This window comes from Hyposmocoma kahamanoa, unplaced genomic scaffold, assembly GCF_003589595.1.
Source record: "Hyposmocoma kahamanoa isolate Upper Pololo Valley unplaced genomic scaffold, ASM358959v1 232, whole genome shotgun sequence".
Lineage (NCBI taxonomy): Eukaryota > Metazoa > Arthropoda > Insecta > Lepidoptera > Cosmopterigidae > Hyposmocoma > Hyposmocoma kahamanoa.
The window spans coordinates 1292895-1309709 of NW_020653750.1; the positions used below are offsets into that span (position 1 = coordinate 1292895).

General features: G+C 34.2%; 1 protein-coding gene across 2 annotated transcripts in view; it reads left to right on the plus strand.

Moving 5' to 3' along the window:
- Positions 1-346: 346 nt before the first annotated feature.
- LOC113228555 (sodium-independent sulfate anion transporter-like) overlaps positions 347-16815 on the plus strand; it is a 90448-nt gene continuing 73979 nt past the window's right edge. The window contains exon 1 of one of the 2 annotated variants that reach the window (XM_026461903.1): positions 347-508. The gene's annotated coding sequence lies outside the window, so the exon portion shown is untranslated. Of the gene's footprint in view, positions 509-3522; positions 3581-16815 lie in introns of those variants that run through there. The other variant, XM_026461904.1, reaches the window with a different exon arrangement.

Here is a 16815-nt window from a genome sequence, read left to right on the forward strand (position 1 = left end):
AAATGCAGCACAATAGGTAGCAATTACAATTTGAAATATGTAATAATGAAGTATTTTTGTAGCTGATATTTTGCATACTTTCTTGTTTGTATTTAAAATACAAAACACAATATCATCACTAAAAAGTGATGGTATTGTGTTTTGTATTTGAAATACATTTCATGAAAGTATTTTGTGTTTCATATTTAAAATACATAGCATTTTGCTCGGCCAGGAGAATTTGCCTAATTAAATATTTCACTCACAATGAACTACCGTTATTTAGATCGAGGACATCACTAACACACTAAAACTTATACGGTAAACGTCAATCTGACGTTGACAGCTCTCGACTTGAGGTGGCCTGAAATATGCCTGAAATTCAATGTTTATTTCCTGAATATCACTGAAATATTGATTTTTTTTACATGAAAACTTAAATTTACATGTACAAAAATGTGTTGAAGAAACTTAAATGTTGTGTTTTTGCTGAACCACAGCTGCATAATAAAAGAACTGTCTTCAAAAGGTATGGATTATGTTACTTATTATAGTGTTGCATTTTCGGTTACCGTGTTAAAAGTTATCTAGTCTAAGCTATTGTTAAAATCGTGACGAAACTGCACAACTTCAACCACCTTTCACCTGAATTTGTATTGCACAAACCACGGGACACCGAAAATGTTCAAGTTAGACTTTACTAGTGTTAACTGGTTCAGGTAACTTACTTTTTACCACACACTTTATTCTTATTATTTAACTGTAAATAAGTAAAAAAGTCTTTTTTTTATATAGGTCCCAAACATTGTTTGTTTGTGTGTTATGTTTGCTAGTATTATCCCATCAATAGTCTCTTTCAGTGAGTATTGAAATTATTAATTTAAGAAATAAATAATAATTGTTGGTAAGTTACGGTTTTTTTTTTAATAAATTGATGGTAACAAAACAATTAATGTTAATTGTTAATAATGTAGCTAAACTATCAAAAAGAGAGAAAAACAAAATGTACTTTGTCTCTAAAGTAGGTGAAGAGTGGGCTGCGGAAAGATCATAGAAAGATATGTGGTATAATTGATTAGACTCATCAGTGATAGTATAAAAATATGAGTTGACTTGCTATGGCACAGTTGGCCAGGGTCTTGAGACCAGGGTTTTAATTAAAGTTGTTTTGACAACTACGTAGACCAGGAGCAAAGATATGGTCTGCGATGAACCAAGGGCTTGGTTGGATGGATGGTTATTATTACTATTAATATGAGAGAAGCTCATTTAAGATCTGTGCAGCCATTCATCACTTCAACCAGTAATTTTTACTGTTGTGATCACTACAATTTTGGTGAAATTACAGGGAAATGTCAACTTATGTGTCAGGGTGATGCACGCAGTGGCGCAAAGCCTTTTCGGTTTAGTGAGGTTAAGAATATATTAAAATTACTAATTAAGTTTTTGTCGGTATTTTATGAAAAAGAAAAATGCAAATTTTTGTCTTAAAAATTTGTATTTTAGATAAAAAATGAGTAAAAGCATTATGTTCTTGGATCATTATGTCAGTTTATTTAAAAAAATGTAAAATTTGGGAATTTGGGGATGGTAAAGTGTAAGCACTGAACACAAGACATTCTGTGATGTTTCCTGTTTTTTAAGTGCGCATTTGAACTCCATCTCACATCTCACATCTTTCCATGGAAAGTGACAATCAAGTCGAGGATATAGCATGCACACCTATATAATGCCTTTTCACTCTCCCCTTGAAAAGTTCCAAGTTATAGTGTTCAGGGAACAAGTCTGCAGGCAGGGAATTTTACTCTCTAGCTGCTCGCCAAATAAATATGGCAGCGAAACGCTTCGTGCGAATTCTGGGAATATCCACAACATAGGGGTGGAACCCCAGCCCACATCTAGTCCCCCGATGATGGAAAGGGGAAGGCAAAATCAAATTATGCAATTACTTCGCATTCTCTCCGTGACATATCCTGTAGAATACCGATAAGCTGACAACTCCACAGCGGTGTTCAAGGCTCTGCAACATCGCCTCTACTAATTCCGAGTCACCTATAAGCCTCTTACCACGCATACTATTGAATCCAAGGTAGCCAGTTGGTATTTAGCAGAGCCATCCCATAAGTAGCAGCATTAAGTACTGTTGTGCTTGGTACAGCTGAAGCAACTGTCCCAGTGTGAAGTAACGCCTCACCTTGGTAAGGATGCCAAGCTTCTTGGCTGCATTTTTGACCATGGATTCAATGTATCTGCCAAAGTTCAGATTGGACGACAGGTCCATTCCAAGTAGGTGAAGACAGTCGGCTATCGGTATGGATATATCACGAAAAGTCGAAGTCAGGTGATAGGGACTCCGTTTAGTGGAGAAAAGATATGCCTGCATTTTGATAGCATTAAATTTGACAAGATTGGCGTCGCCTCAGTCAGAGACTGCCTTAAGTGTCAGATTCAAACGACTAACCATGGACTCTCGACAAGACTGGATTTCTTCTCCACTAACCCTTGCATTGGTCAAGTATCTGTCCACAACTGTGCCGTCATCAGCATTCCCAAAGGCACCTGGAATCAACATGTCATTATTTATATGCAGCAGAAAGAGGGTTGCGGAGGGTTGCGAACTCCGGCATGGCCCTATGTCCGAAAGAGTAGCCTTCTAAAACCACTCGAATCGAACGTTCACTCAAGAATTCCGAAATCCAATTGCAAAGGTCAGTGGAAAGCCCATAAGAGGGAAGCTTGCGTACCAGACCCTGTCAAGGTCTTAGAATTGTCTTCGCAACCGCAATAGCTTCGCCATGCCCTTCTATAGCCTTGCTCCATAAATGAAAGGCGTACACAAGAAGATCCCCAGTAGATCGACCCGGCGATCACTGAGGAGATCGTTGTCTTCAAAGTCCGTTCCATAGCTTGCAGAGTATGGAAGTGACTGAAATAGGTCTGTAGTTGACAGAGTCAGCTCTGCTTCCTGTTTTAGGCACTGGTTGCACATTAGTAAGCTTTCACGATCTGGATGTAGTTACACCAGTCTCAAGTGAGGTACAGGCGTGTGAGAATAGGAGACAACTCAGGCGCACAGTTACGCAGGACTATTGCTGGAATTCCATCTGGCCCGCTAGCTTTATGCGCGTCTAGACTTCGCAGAGTTCTGAGTACTTCTTTTTGACGTATATGAACTGGCGCCATAGTGCAGCCAGCCTGAGGTAAAGTAGGTGATAGGTATCCTGCGGCATCCAGACGCGAACTCTCTGAAAGAGTGAGGCGCAGACATTCGCCTTCTCTTCCGCAGTATGGACCGGCGAGACGTCTGGCCTCAACAGAGGTGGTAATGAGTGGCTACTAAAGTTTTAGTCGACCGCTTTGGCCAGGGACCAAAAGGACTTGCTGTTTGTTGGAAAAGAGGCAAGCTTGGCCCCTATGCAGCACACATGGTCGATCTTGGCTCTGCGTAACACGTATTTGCTCTTGGCAGCTTTATTATAGGGTTTCTTCATTTCTTCAGATTCCGAATATTCGGAGCATTGCGATTTCCCCGCCATCTGACAGCCGTGGTTCCTTCTGAAGGAGGTGATTTACCATTAATGCCAACGATTTTGACTATGGGGTCAGTACAATACATTTTAGTTTAGTGGATATTAACTTTTCGTAAGAAATAGCAAAAATAAACGATAAAAAAGCAATTCTGTAGAATAAAAGACTATACTATAAATAATAAGAGATAAAATTTAAATTGATGCATGAAATAACTACACTAGTTTCTTTTAATATAAAGACTGTGTTAATTATTAACATAAAGACCGCGATATATTTTACTAGCAGTAGAGCTCCTTGTGAAAGAGTTCGTCCAGGGAGGTACTAACACCTTACCTATTTCTGCCACCAAGCAGTAATGTGAGCTTTACGGTTCCGGTTCGGAAACATAAGGGTGCTGTTGCAATCACAGGCACGTGAGACTTGTCTCAAGGTGACGGGCGCAATGCCTCAAAGATCTATGAGATTACAAGTTCTGAGTGGCACTGCAACTGTTATGGACAGGCGTGTCGCTTACCATCAGGCACACGACTTGTTCGTCCCGTCACTTAGTATCATAAAAAAAACTGAAAAAACCAAAGATCTATATATATCTATAACAAACATATCAAAAAATTCGTAAGACCTGCTGTCTCGATTTGTAGCTCTGTTGGTAGAGCGGAGGCCCCGGTTTGGCACAGTCACAGGTTCGAGTCCTGCCAGGGCGAAGGAATTTTGTGTGTTTATTTTTGTATTAATAATTATAATTGAAACCTATTTAGGTCCTTAAAAAACTAGAAAATGTTATAAACCTCAAGTCTATGTATGTATAATCGTAATAGGTAACACAACTGAATTTTCGAACACGGCAATTTAGTCCTTACGCTCTGATAAGCAAGCATATAGAAGCTAAAATGCGAACCAATTGATGACTGTGATGCAATGATATCGTATAGATACTCGTACAATCTTTATTATCGTTCTACAGTAATAATGAGTAATGACGCTAATGTCACAGTATTTCTTCTTCCGACAATCAGTAAATCATTGAACAAGTGTGAACTTAGTTCATTCTTAAGATTCTGTGTAATAAATATATTGTTATCTAGTTGAAAGATCTTCACTATTTTTTGGTAATATGTAATTTATTTTAAAAGTTCATTATTTAGGTGTACTATGTACAGATAAAAAAAGGAATAATATGTTAATAACATAATTACATACATTGGTATGCACTTATACAGAGCTAAAATAGCCGCCTCAATAATAACTTGATGTGTAAATTATCAGAATAGAATATCATTTCTTTGATGTTATCAATGTCGCAGCAATACATGTAAAATACAATATCAAGAGATATTCGGATTATCACTAACATAAACATTAATATAGTTAAAGTAACAAATGCTGGTTCTAGTCCAGTCAAATCAAATAATTTTTCTGTATTGTTTCATACTTTGTATCAATAATAACAACAAACCAGTGGGTAGTATTTTCATTTAATAATTATTAAGTTAACTTACATTTTTATAAAAATAAGCCGACCTCAAAAGTTTGTGGAGTAATATCAATTTTTATTGAAATCGATTAACGAAGAGTGGGTGAAATCAAATAAACCGCATTGATCCCCTAATTTGCTACGCTTAGTTTACAAACTAAACGGAAAGCGGGCGGCGACGCGGTGGCGACAGCGATGCGGGTGGCGGCTTGCGCGATTTGACCAAAATGCCTTAGTTTGCATTATGTTGTTCTCGACGGCAGCAGTGCGGGCGGCGGTACACAAGCGTCGCACTCTAGTCGAGCGACGAATGCGCGTTCGAATAGTCATAGTGTCGTCTTATTAATTACCCATTCCTATTTTTCGAGCAATCAAATTTCAAAATATCGTCGGAAGATATAATTTCTGCCGTTTTAGAAAGACCGTCAATAAGGAACAGCAAACATAAAAACAGAAGAATTATTAATTACTATAAAAAAAAGATGAGAACAGACATACTATTCGTTCATAATTAAAGTGTGATTCCAATTCTGGCTCGATATTTGCAAGAATATAGCTAAGCTAAGCGATCTGGTCGCTGGCACCGAGAACAGGCCACTATTACCGCCCGTATCGCTGTCGACATCGCGCCGCCACTCGCGGTCGTCTTAGATGTGGAATATTTTCTACAAATTTATTTGAGACCACTATTGAGGTACCAACTTTCCGACAAAAAAATAATCCTCGAAATCGGTTCACAAATATAATCGTGTATCATACACAGACAAAAAAACAACGATCAAATTGTGGTTATTTTATGAAGTAGACTAAAAAGTAATATAACTTATAGTCAAAGCAGTGTCATTATCAGTATTATTGTAACAAATTCTTTTGTAAAATGATGTGTTGACACATTTATCTTCAAAAATTTTAGAACATAAGCGTAATAAATTCTGACAGTGGTGATAATATTTGAAAATGATTTACTGTTAACATGAAATATGCTGTGAAGCGAAATGCGCGTACGTCACTACAACTTGATCAGTCGCTGGTAGAACGCGATTGTAACGTACGGCATCACAAGTGTGCGCGATTCAAATTTAAATATAATTTTCTTGTTTTTATTTTTTTCTAATTTAACGGTTTTATCATGATACTTGGACTAAATGTGACTTTATCGTAAATGGTAAGTGTTACTTTGAAATTTAAATGTTTGACTCAATAAGTACGTGCTTACTTACGTTATGATTAGTAGGAATTCGATTAATACCATAATTTAAATATGATGATGTACAAGTGTATTAAAAAAAAAAACTTACGAATAGTGTTTAATGTAAATAATTTATTTCTTATTACTTATTATGTAAAACATTAAGTAAGAAATATGTTATTTGCCTAAAAAAAATTAAAGCTGATTAAACATTAAATCCACACATTACGTGTGCAGAAATTTTATTTACATTCAAACCAAATCGATTAAAACTGCTTAATAACTACTTTTTATGTTATTCGAAATTTGTAAACAAAATCGTCGCCATTAACCCATTATACGTCACACTACTGGGCACGGGTCTCCTCTTTGAGGATGGTTTAGGCCACAGTCCACCATGCTGGCCCAATTTTTTTTTTTTATAATATTAAGTGACGGGATGAACAAGTCGTGTGCCTGGTGGTACAGTTGTAGTGCCACTCAGAGCTTTAAATCACAAAGTAATAAACAAGGTGAAATTACAGGCACATGAGACTTGTCAGCGTAAGTCTCAGGGTGACGAGCGCAGTAGCAGTTTAACTGGCTTTTTTTTTAGTTTTGCAATATAAGATTAGCTGTTGACTGAAAATTGTTTTTACCTTTGCGCTTAATTTCTTTAAATAAACCTTTATAACGTCGTAATAGCATTAAAGCGATTTACTTGATATATTTTCACATTGTGTTAATGCAAACTATTAAAACAATTTAAAACCATACTTATAGTAAACCACTTAAGGTGTAAAGTATTTGACTACTTAAAAGTTTTATTACACTTCTTTATTTAAATAAACGTACTACGTATTTAAATATCTAACCCTAATTCTAAAAACAATTTGAACAAAATTAGTGAATACACAGCTAAAAAAAATTTTAAATTTATTTATTTATTTTGTTTGCAAACTTTACAGCTTTTAAAATCGTTTTACAATTCTGAATAATCTACTTACATAGCCAATTACAAAGTTTGTCAGATTACAATTTATTTTTTACGTTATATAGAAAGTCATTTGATGCCAAAACGAAGCGACTTAAAATATTGTTTATCAAAGAACAGTGTAACAAATTGAAATATATATTTATAACATATTATAACTGAATTCCGTTGTAGGTATTCATAGATTTGGACATTAGTTTTTAATTACTATATTTTTTTAAATGAAGCGACTTATAAACAAATGGACTATATTAGAGTATGCGCATTTGTGTGTCTACATGTGATAGGTGTATGTGTATATGTGTGTATGTCTATGTAAATATCTGACAAATTTCTACATGCGTTTTCATTTTTTTTTTGATAGTTTTTAGTTTTTTTATTTTTCTAGACAAGCCAAACGACAAGGCTGAAATAATTCATTTCGTTGTCGTTTTCAATTAAAATACAAATTGATAGAAGCCATGCAAAAAATGTCAACCTACTAGCATGTTAAAATAGACTAGGTTCAATGTAAACATTGAAGAAAAGGAAGAGAAAATATGTTCTACAATTTACTTTAGTACAATTTAACAAGTATTATTTCTCAATTTAAAATCTTTAATTTGCCAAGAGCCCAGACCCATGCATATGGACAAATGAAATCATATATGAAAAGTGATAATATACCTTTAATGCAACGCTTAGGAGGTAGTTTTTTAGAGAATCGCTTTCCCTTGTCACTCTGATAATAAGTTTTTCGCCGAACAATATCACCAACTTTATAGTCATACTTTTTACGACGAAGATTATAAGGACCACATCACACCACAATTCAATTTCTATCATGCGACTTTATTAAAGAACTTTGTACATGGTCGAAATTTTCCCTAAGTTTACCGATATTTTCCGCATATTCGTCCCTAGGCATAAAAAATCTTCGGATTGGTCGATATCAAAATTGTGGGAACCACAAGCTACCAATTCTGTCCAGACATGATGTTACTAACAGCAATATTGTTTAGGACATTCAGATCCCAAGATCTGTGACTGTGACCCTCGTCTATGAACGTGGAGACAACTGCCGTGAAGGTTTTGTTTTAGCGCTCAACAGAGTTTACCTATGTAGTATATTTGTGCGTAAAATGTACATTAGGGCTTTTGTATCTCTATTTGGAAAACAATTTTTCTTAGATGTTCCACTAATTCCCATATTCTTACGCTTTGTAAACAACCACACGAAATAGTACGCTTTAAAATATGGAAAGAAAGGCATTCGTACTCCAGAGTGTACAGTTTGTGATAAAAAAATCTAACAATAAAAGTAAATAATTTGGATTGGAAAACCGGTACCACTCTTTGCACGAGATTTTCGGAACGTTGCAAAGAATCAGACTGGAACGAATGACTTAATTTTATAACTAACTTCTCAACTAGACATTCAAGGTCTTAAATCTTGGGAATTGATCCATATTTGAAGTTTGAGTGAAAACCGCTACAATGTCAATCCTTTATTAATGGAATATTTACATAACTGGATTCGAATTATTAAAAGTCTATTCACACATATCCGGGACGTGGACGGGCCGTGCTTCGTCAGGGGCTCAAAAAAATATCGTTGTGTACATTTTGTATGAACTCATTCACACATGTCCGTGTCCGGGCCGGCGCACGGTGTGGAGATCGAGTCGGTTTCGGGTCATAAATCCATAACTTCCATGTTTTTATAGATATGCTGCTGATTTTTTTTTTTGTGAGTTCTTGAATAAGTGTACTTTTGAATAATATACAATTAATGGATATAAACGAGGTTTTATTGTCTTAAAAAAAAAGCAAACTTGAAATGTCGAAAAATTTTCAGAAATGTACGACTATATTTAAAGAATTTGACCTTAAATGATACAATAATCACAAATTAAACTCTTAAAATTACTTCTGCTATTATTAAGTACTATTAACTAAAAAAAACACTGTATTATTCAACTAGCTCTAAAGCTTCATCTATAAGTTCCATAGACTTTTTACTAGATGGTTTTCTTAAACTTGTTATGTAAGGGTCCGAAGTATACAAAAGTGTATGTAAAACATCTTCATTTGTAGCTATTCTAGAGCATTTTCTAGCATGATGAAGTCTAAATCGTTTATAGTCTTTGTTCCTTGATTCCTGGGCATCTTCTGAAAGTTGTCCTAGGGGTAACACTGAATAATGCCGAATGACGCTTTCCCCGTGAATTAGGACTTTATGGACAGATGATGGCATATAATACCACATATATTTATTAACATATCTTTGTGCTGTATCCAAAGCATACTGACCGAATTTTGTAGCATTAATAACTTTTCCACTTGACATAACTTGAAGTAAAACATAAAATCGTTTAATCAATTCCTCGTCCACACCAGTAATTTCTGCACTGCACTGATAATTTTGAAAAAATTTTCTAGCTGTATTACCGTCATTGCTGTTACCCGTACCTTGTTTAGGTTTATCTATATTTAAACCAAGTTCTTCTCTGAACCTTCTTTGTACATATGCCTTCTTTTGTTTTTTCAAATCTTTGTTTTCATTTGTTGTAGCAGACCATTTTTCGAAGTCTAGGTTATATGATACATGTAAAATTAACTCCATAAATCGAATCCAGCAATGCAAAGTCGATAACCCATACTGATAAGCATTTTCTTCAATTGGTTTATTTTGCACTTTTTCTAAATTATTCATCTCTGTAGGTCTTGCACCACAAATTGTGCATACAGCACCTGATGAAGTTTCCGACAAAACTTGAGCCACTTTCCCGTCGACCATGGTTAAAAATAATGTATGTTTAATTTCGATACCTTCTCCATTTATGTTGACTAAAGTTGGTGTAAGAGCGTCCTTTTGAGCTTCAATTTCATTAACTACACTTCTTGTCTTCTCAGGTGTCTCCTTTGAAAACTCTATTAAAATGGGCCTACAAAATCTTACTGATGATGGAACAGGGTTTTCCCCACACAGTTTCATTTGTATTAATATTTACAAGTTTCAGAGTCACTAATGAAGCTATAAATAAATTAGTGTCAGAGATTAACTCACTTTCTTCCGCTAACACCTGCTTGTATTCACTTTGTCCGCTTGAACCATCACAGCCCCATTTTGAATAAACCATTAAATGTGTTTTGCCAACTTTGTATACACCATCTATTTGTAAAATTCTTGCCATAGTGTGATCCAGCAGATCTTGAAGTTTCACCTTTGCTTTAATATTATCAATTTCTATGCTTGATCTTGGTGGGTAGCACTTTCCTTTAGCTTCCTGAATTGATTTGTATGATGGATATAATAAGCAATTCTTCGCGATTAAGTAACTCCTCATGTTATCATACTGTGCCATATTAAGGTCCAACTCGATGAAAATACTAAGAGCTTCATCTTTAGAGTACGCTGTTAAATGTGCCGGTTCGTTTAGAAGATTTTGACGTATATCACTTTTTTTTTCCAAGGGCAATACTCGTAAAATTTCGACAATTAATGCTTCTTCGGTTTCCCCTTGAGATCTCAATGCCTGAAGATATGAATTCAGTATAAAATCAAGGCTACATGTTTCAAGCAACTCCTTGTTTTTTCGTCTTTGTGTTCTATCGGAACTGTCTTCGTAGGTTTTCGAAGGGCGTCCTCGCTTTCCTGTCGATGTCGAAGGTTCAGATTCACAAGTAGGTTCTTCCAGATTCACAAGTAGGTTCTTCCAGATTCACAGTAAATATGACGTCCAACCACGCGCTATTCTTGTTTAAAAATATTTCCTTTTTTCTGCCAGATTTCGTGTAACGCTGACGAAAGTTTGTAATAAGATTTTTTTGTACACTTGCTACAATCTTAGCGATATTTGCCTCGGAAAAGTTGGTAAAATTATCCCGTATATAACTTGTCAAAGCAACAACATAATTCCCGTCACTTTCAATTAAAACAAGACATAAGTCACGTCTGGTGCAGTTGAATTGACTCATTGTTTCGAAGAAGGTAGATGGGTAGGTTAGTACACTTTAAGTAACAACAATGACTAACGAAAAACAGTATATAATTATTGAGTATTCAGAATCCCTATTTTATATAAAAATATTGACTTGAAACGTGTGCAAAATTGTGGTAAAAATAACTAAGTATCATTATGTGGTTATGCGGTTGACGATATGTATAATTGATAATTGAGTATGTATGTGAACTAAAAAATGGTGGGAAACATGCGATACATTATCTTAACGTAAACCGCAATTAATAAAATATCACAAATAAGACCTATAATAAGCAAGAAGTCAAATAGCATCACCTACGTATTTGTAGCGTTTTTTACTGTTTTATGCCATAAAAGATTAATATATGTTGTGCAACGAAATCGCAACTTTTTTTTTCTTCTTTTATTATAATATTAAATTTCCTATCAAATAACATAATATACAGACCTTCGGCAAATTTCGGCAACTGTCAAAACTCTAATTGAAAGTTTCAGGTACGCAAAAAAGATACGTCACGAGATAAAAATTTCTAGTAAATATATTTACAAATATATAGCATTTTTATGCAAACTAGTCAAAAGACCATAGTATGAGCTTTCTATGATGGTATAATACTTGCATAGTTTACAATGCAAACTGCCTAGAAAATAATCATGAAAAAAATACAAATTCAGATTGTTTTATGGCAGTTTAGGAATGATCGTGTTCAGATGATCTTTTTTATAAACCAGTACCAACCACGTGCATAATTTATGTATTATATAGTAGATTAACTTCTTAGCTACAGTTTGAGGTATAATACGAGTACCTGCGCCGATTTTTACAAAATGTATTTATGGCCAGGCTCTCTTAGGCACCTCCGCATAGTGCGGCGCCGGCACGGCCCCGCAGTGCATACAAACTAGCACGCCCCGTCCACGTCTCGGGCACGGCCCTGATGTGTGTGGATAGTCCTTTAGAAAGAAAGTGTCACTTTGCGTGATTATAATTTCATAAACCATATCACAAAGGGGCTCTTTTTAGTTTTAACCAAAATTCTATTGTCTATGGTACTCGCTACTGATTCATTATAGTTCTGTACACAGAACTATAATGAATCTGTCGATTTTCTGCATCAGCGCCATTTCATTATATCCAAAACTTCTTGAATTCGTTTCTGGACAGATACTTTCTTTGTCTTTGTCACCCTGACCGGTGATTATAAGTGCCTAAAAACCATAACACTTATAGTTTATAATATAAAACGACGAAACTAGGAATATAATGAAAATAAAATGATTATTGAAAATGCATAATAAATACATACACTTGATAAATTCTCAAAGGCAGACTACTGCGCAAATACCCAGATCGACCCAGACCGACCTCATACTGTCCCTATTAAAAAAACACTGTAGAGATATTCCGTCCCCTTACTTCCCTTATTTTTGAAATCAAGCGTTTCACGTGCTAGCTGGAAAATTAAGCAAGGCTCAAATTGTCGGCTTTAATCCGGCCACGTTCCATTAAGAGGGAGCAGAGGAAAAATTCCTAATCTTGGATTTGATTTTAGAACGGTAAATCCACTTTAAAGTTACTTCGGATTCCCCTACCAGATGATTACTGTCGATTACTGTGGTTGGTGGTGAAGTCCGTTATCTACCCAGGATGCTGCAAGAGGCCATTGAAATTAAAAACATCCTAATTTCAACAGGGAAGATGGTTTCTCCGTACCACCAGTTTGGGTTCCAGTATTTCCTCTGATGAAAAGTCCCAAACAGACATAAGACTGCAGAACTAGTTAATATGTTTTAGTTTATTCTAATTTCTATTATAATTAATAATAAATTGAACTTAATAAAAATTCATTCAATAAGAGTATAATAGAATATTTGTAAAACTTAATGTAGCGTAAATTGGAATGTTTTCTTTGTACAATTTAAAACAAGGTATTTAATTAGTAACTATAGTGAAAAAATAGGATGGTTTGCATTAATATTAGACATAACTTTGAAGACTGTATCACCTCAGTCAACCGTGACCATGGGACCTGTAAAGGGCCCGACACGTCGGTTTGTTTGGAAAAATTAATATACGCGATTTAAATCCGGAAAAATAGTTTCATTTCCTATATGTAACAATCGCGAAATCTAAGAACTCGATACATATAATATTTGTAAAAATGACAGTATGATTTATGCTTTATTTCCGATATATTCTGGAAACTGAATTTCTGGAATCTTCCCACGAAATTCATGAAAATTTAAGATATTAAATAAAATTTAAGATATAAAACTTTGAGACGTCATAACTTATTGATGTGTTAGGTATTTGAAAAAAAAAACGGAACATGTATTTTTTATTTCCATTATACAGTGTGCTCCTTTAAAATGGTCAGTAGCTTTTTTATCAGTCTGTATAAACATAATACAATACTTACTGTACTGGAACCGGTTGCAAATTTATTAGTCCTATTGGCGACTCCATAGTTTTTTCTGTTTCGCACAAAATTGGTGTCTGTAATGAAATTTCATAAAGTACGATACCTATTATACTCGTAATTGTTTGGTAAATAGAATAAACACGAAAATAAACAGATTGCTCTAATCTTCTTCTTGTCGAGTCAAAGACAAAAACCAATACAATAATTGTGTTATCAATGTACTATTAAATTTCTTTAAATTTAAATTTTTATTTATTTCATTTAAATTTCTTTTGCTCTAATGTAAAATACCTACCATGTAATTATTTTGTTCAATATCAAAATCAGTTCTCGTAATAAAAAAAAACGATACCAACTATTTATTCTCTGTCTGTACTAAGTCCTTTCTGGATTTTGTGTGTGTTTTGCAGAGGTAACCTAACAATCAATTAGATCAAAATCATACTGTCATTTCTACAAATATTATGTATTTATAATATGTAATGTAAAACATGTAAATGGTATCGTCATATCAATAGTGTGGCCCGCAAAAGCAGGAATAAACTAATTCAAATGTTATTTAGCACATAATAAGAACTAAAATCGTCTTCACGACCTTCATTCTTATACCGGTGAATTTTCAATCCTATTACTGATGAAATCATAATTCGTAAGTTCTAAGTGCGCTTATGCACATGAAAATAATATTTTTTTATTTTACCGTTCAACGTAGGTAGGTAATTCACAAACTTTCCTTCGACAATTAGCCATCAATATTGATAATTTACGATGACAATTGAACAGTTCAGCTGCAAATTTTGTCAACGTCCTCTCGTCGCAACGAAGCGATAGTGACTAATTTGTGAAACAAATAATTATATGCTTGAAGTTCCCGTGACATGCGACAGGAGATGTTGTCTTTTGCGCATTAAAAATGTCGTAAGTTCCAAATTTGTTTTAGCAGAATAACTCTAAAACTAAAGGGATTTAAAAAATCCGTAACGACACTAGTCGACCATGTATAAATATCAATAATTATCTAATTTTTGTCCTAATAACCCGTAGCATTTCTAGAGTAAATCGAAAAAATGTAAAAATTAGTAGTTATTTCGTGATTTTTATCTATCGAGGAAACTTTATTGTTTTATGTTTCTGATTAACGCCTGAGCTTGAATATATCGTGTAGTTACTATTTAATTTTTAACTTTAAAGTAGATTTACCCCTCTAAAATCAAATCGAAGATTAGGAATTTTTCCTCTGCTCCCTGTGAAAACCGAAAACGTAATTAATAAATCGACAGTTGCTTTAACAGTGAGTTTGAACAGGTGAAAAGAATATGATCACAAATGTTATATTATGTACACGATACGGTTATATAATGTACATAATGATCTAGACCCTCCAGTAATTGCGCATGCTATGTGTTTTACAAAATGCTGAGAAACTGTCTTCTGAAACATTAGGTCGCTTTTAATCAACTTCAAAAAAAGGAGGAGGTTCTCAATTCGTCTATGTGTAGGGTGGCAAACTAACCGGTAAATCGGTAACTGATTTCAATAAAATTTGGCAAATAGATGTAATTGGACGAATTTTTGAGGTTGTTTTTTTATTTATGTTATTAGTTTCAGTATGGGAAAATTGTTGACCACGCATGAGTTTTAAATAAAAAAATTATAAAATAAACAACAATTTTCCCATGATACAATTAAGACAACAATGATACTAACTATGTATTAACAATTTTTTATTAATACTTAATTAGTATCATTTCATTGTGTAAAACATACAAAAAAAGTTAATTTAATTAAAAAATATGTACAAATATGGGCACGTTACAGAAAAGACAATATTTGTTCATTATTTCATTTGTATTATTTAAATGTATATATTTAAAGACATCATGAATGCAAACAGCCTCTTCATACAAAAAGTGTTTTAATGAAATCGCATAATTGTATTGGCACATGGTGGTGTTGGCACATGTACACCATGTGCTTGTGCTTGTGTTTAAATGTTAATTTAAAATAAAAAAGAAGTAACTCACTAGACAACCCAACATTATATGTTTTGTGTAGGTACGTCGTACGTCTAGAATTTGCATTGGATAAGTCATATAATCTCGGTACAGAGTACCAAAAAACCGACCTCAAAAGTACGTGGAATTACGTCTATTTGCTAAATTTTATTGAAATATCCCCTAGGTCGCTACTATACAGGACTTGACACTGGAGAAAATAAAAATCGATTCTCACTACTCAAAGTATATCGACAGAAAAACGCCTTGAATAGGAGAAATAGCAAATTCAACCATTAAAATACTTGCTCCTAAATTAAAGTTTAGGCGCTATTTATAAAAATGAATCTTCATGCGTGTACAGGTGTTTTAGTGTGTTAGAGGTGGATGATTTTCTTCAAAATGAAATGGGACCGCTATGGAAGTACCCCCTTTCCAACAAAAAAAGAATCATGAAAATCGGTTCACAAATACCGGAGTTATAGCGTAACATACATACAAAAAAAAGAACATACAGTCGAATTTAGAGCCTCCTCCTTTTTTGAAGTCGGTTAAAAATGGTAAATTTTAATTAAAAAGTGTTTATTAAATTCGACCAACTTCCACTTTTACAGAACATAACTTTTCTCCGATACAATGAAACAATACTAACATGGAACTGGTTGCTTTACAAAATAAAATTGTATCTTTTATTTATTTTAATGGAAGACTTACAGGAGACTAAATTTATTTGCCATAATAATAGTACAACATGCATAGTGTACATACAGTAAGCATCGAGTATATAACCAGAAATAGAGACGAAATAAGGCATATATTCCTGGTAACACATTAGCGATACAGCTCTTATTATCAACTCTCGTTTGCACTGAAATATAGACAGGCCAACTACTGACCTGTGTGTACGTCGCCGTATATTCCAAAAAAATATTCTATATTTATTGTAATAAATATAATATCTATAACAATGCCGTGCTGTTCTATCGGTGGTGTAGGAAAAACAGCAAAACATCCAATTACAAAACAAACGGAATCACATGTCATCGGTAATGTAATATTAAATATGTAATTTTGCAATTTTCGTCCATTATAAAAGAATGAGTACATATGACCGCTGGTACATAAAAAAGGAGAACCTGTGCAATAAGTACCAGCAAATTTTGTACTTTGTATTTGATTTATACATTATACAAAAATTATGTACACCAATATAATGGTATAATAAAAGAAAATAGTAGGTTCTCTCTCTCTCTCTCTCTCTCTCTCTCTCTCTCTCTCTCTCTCTCT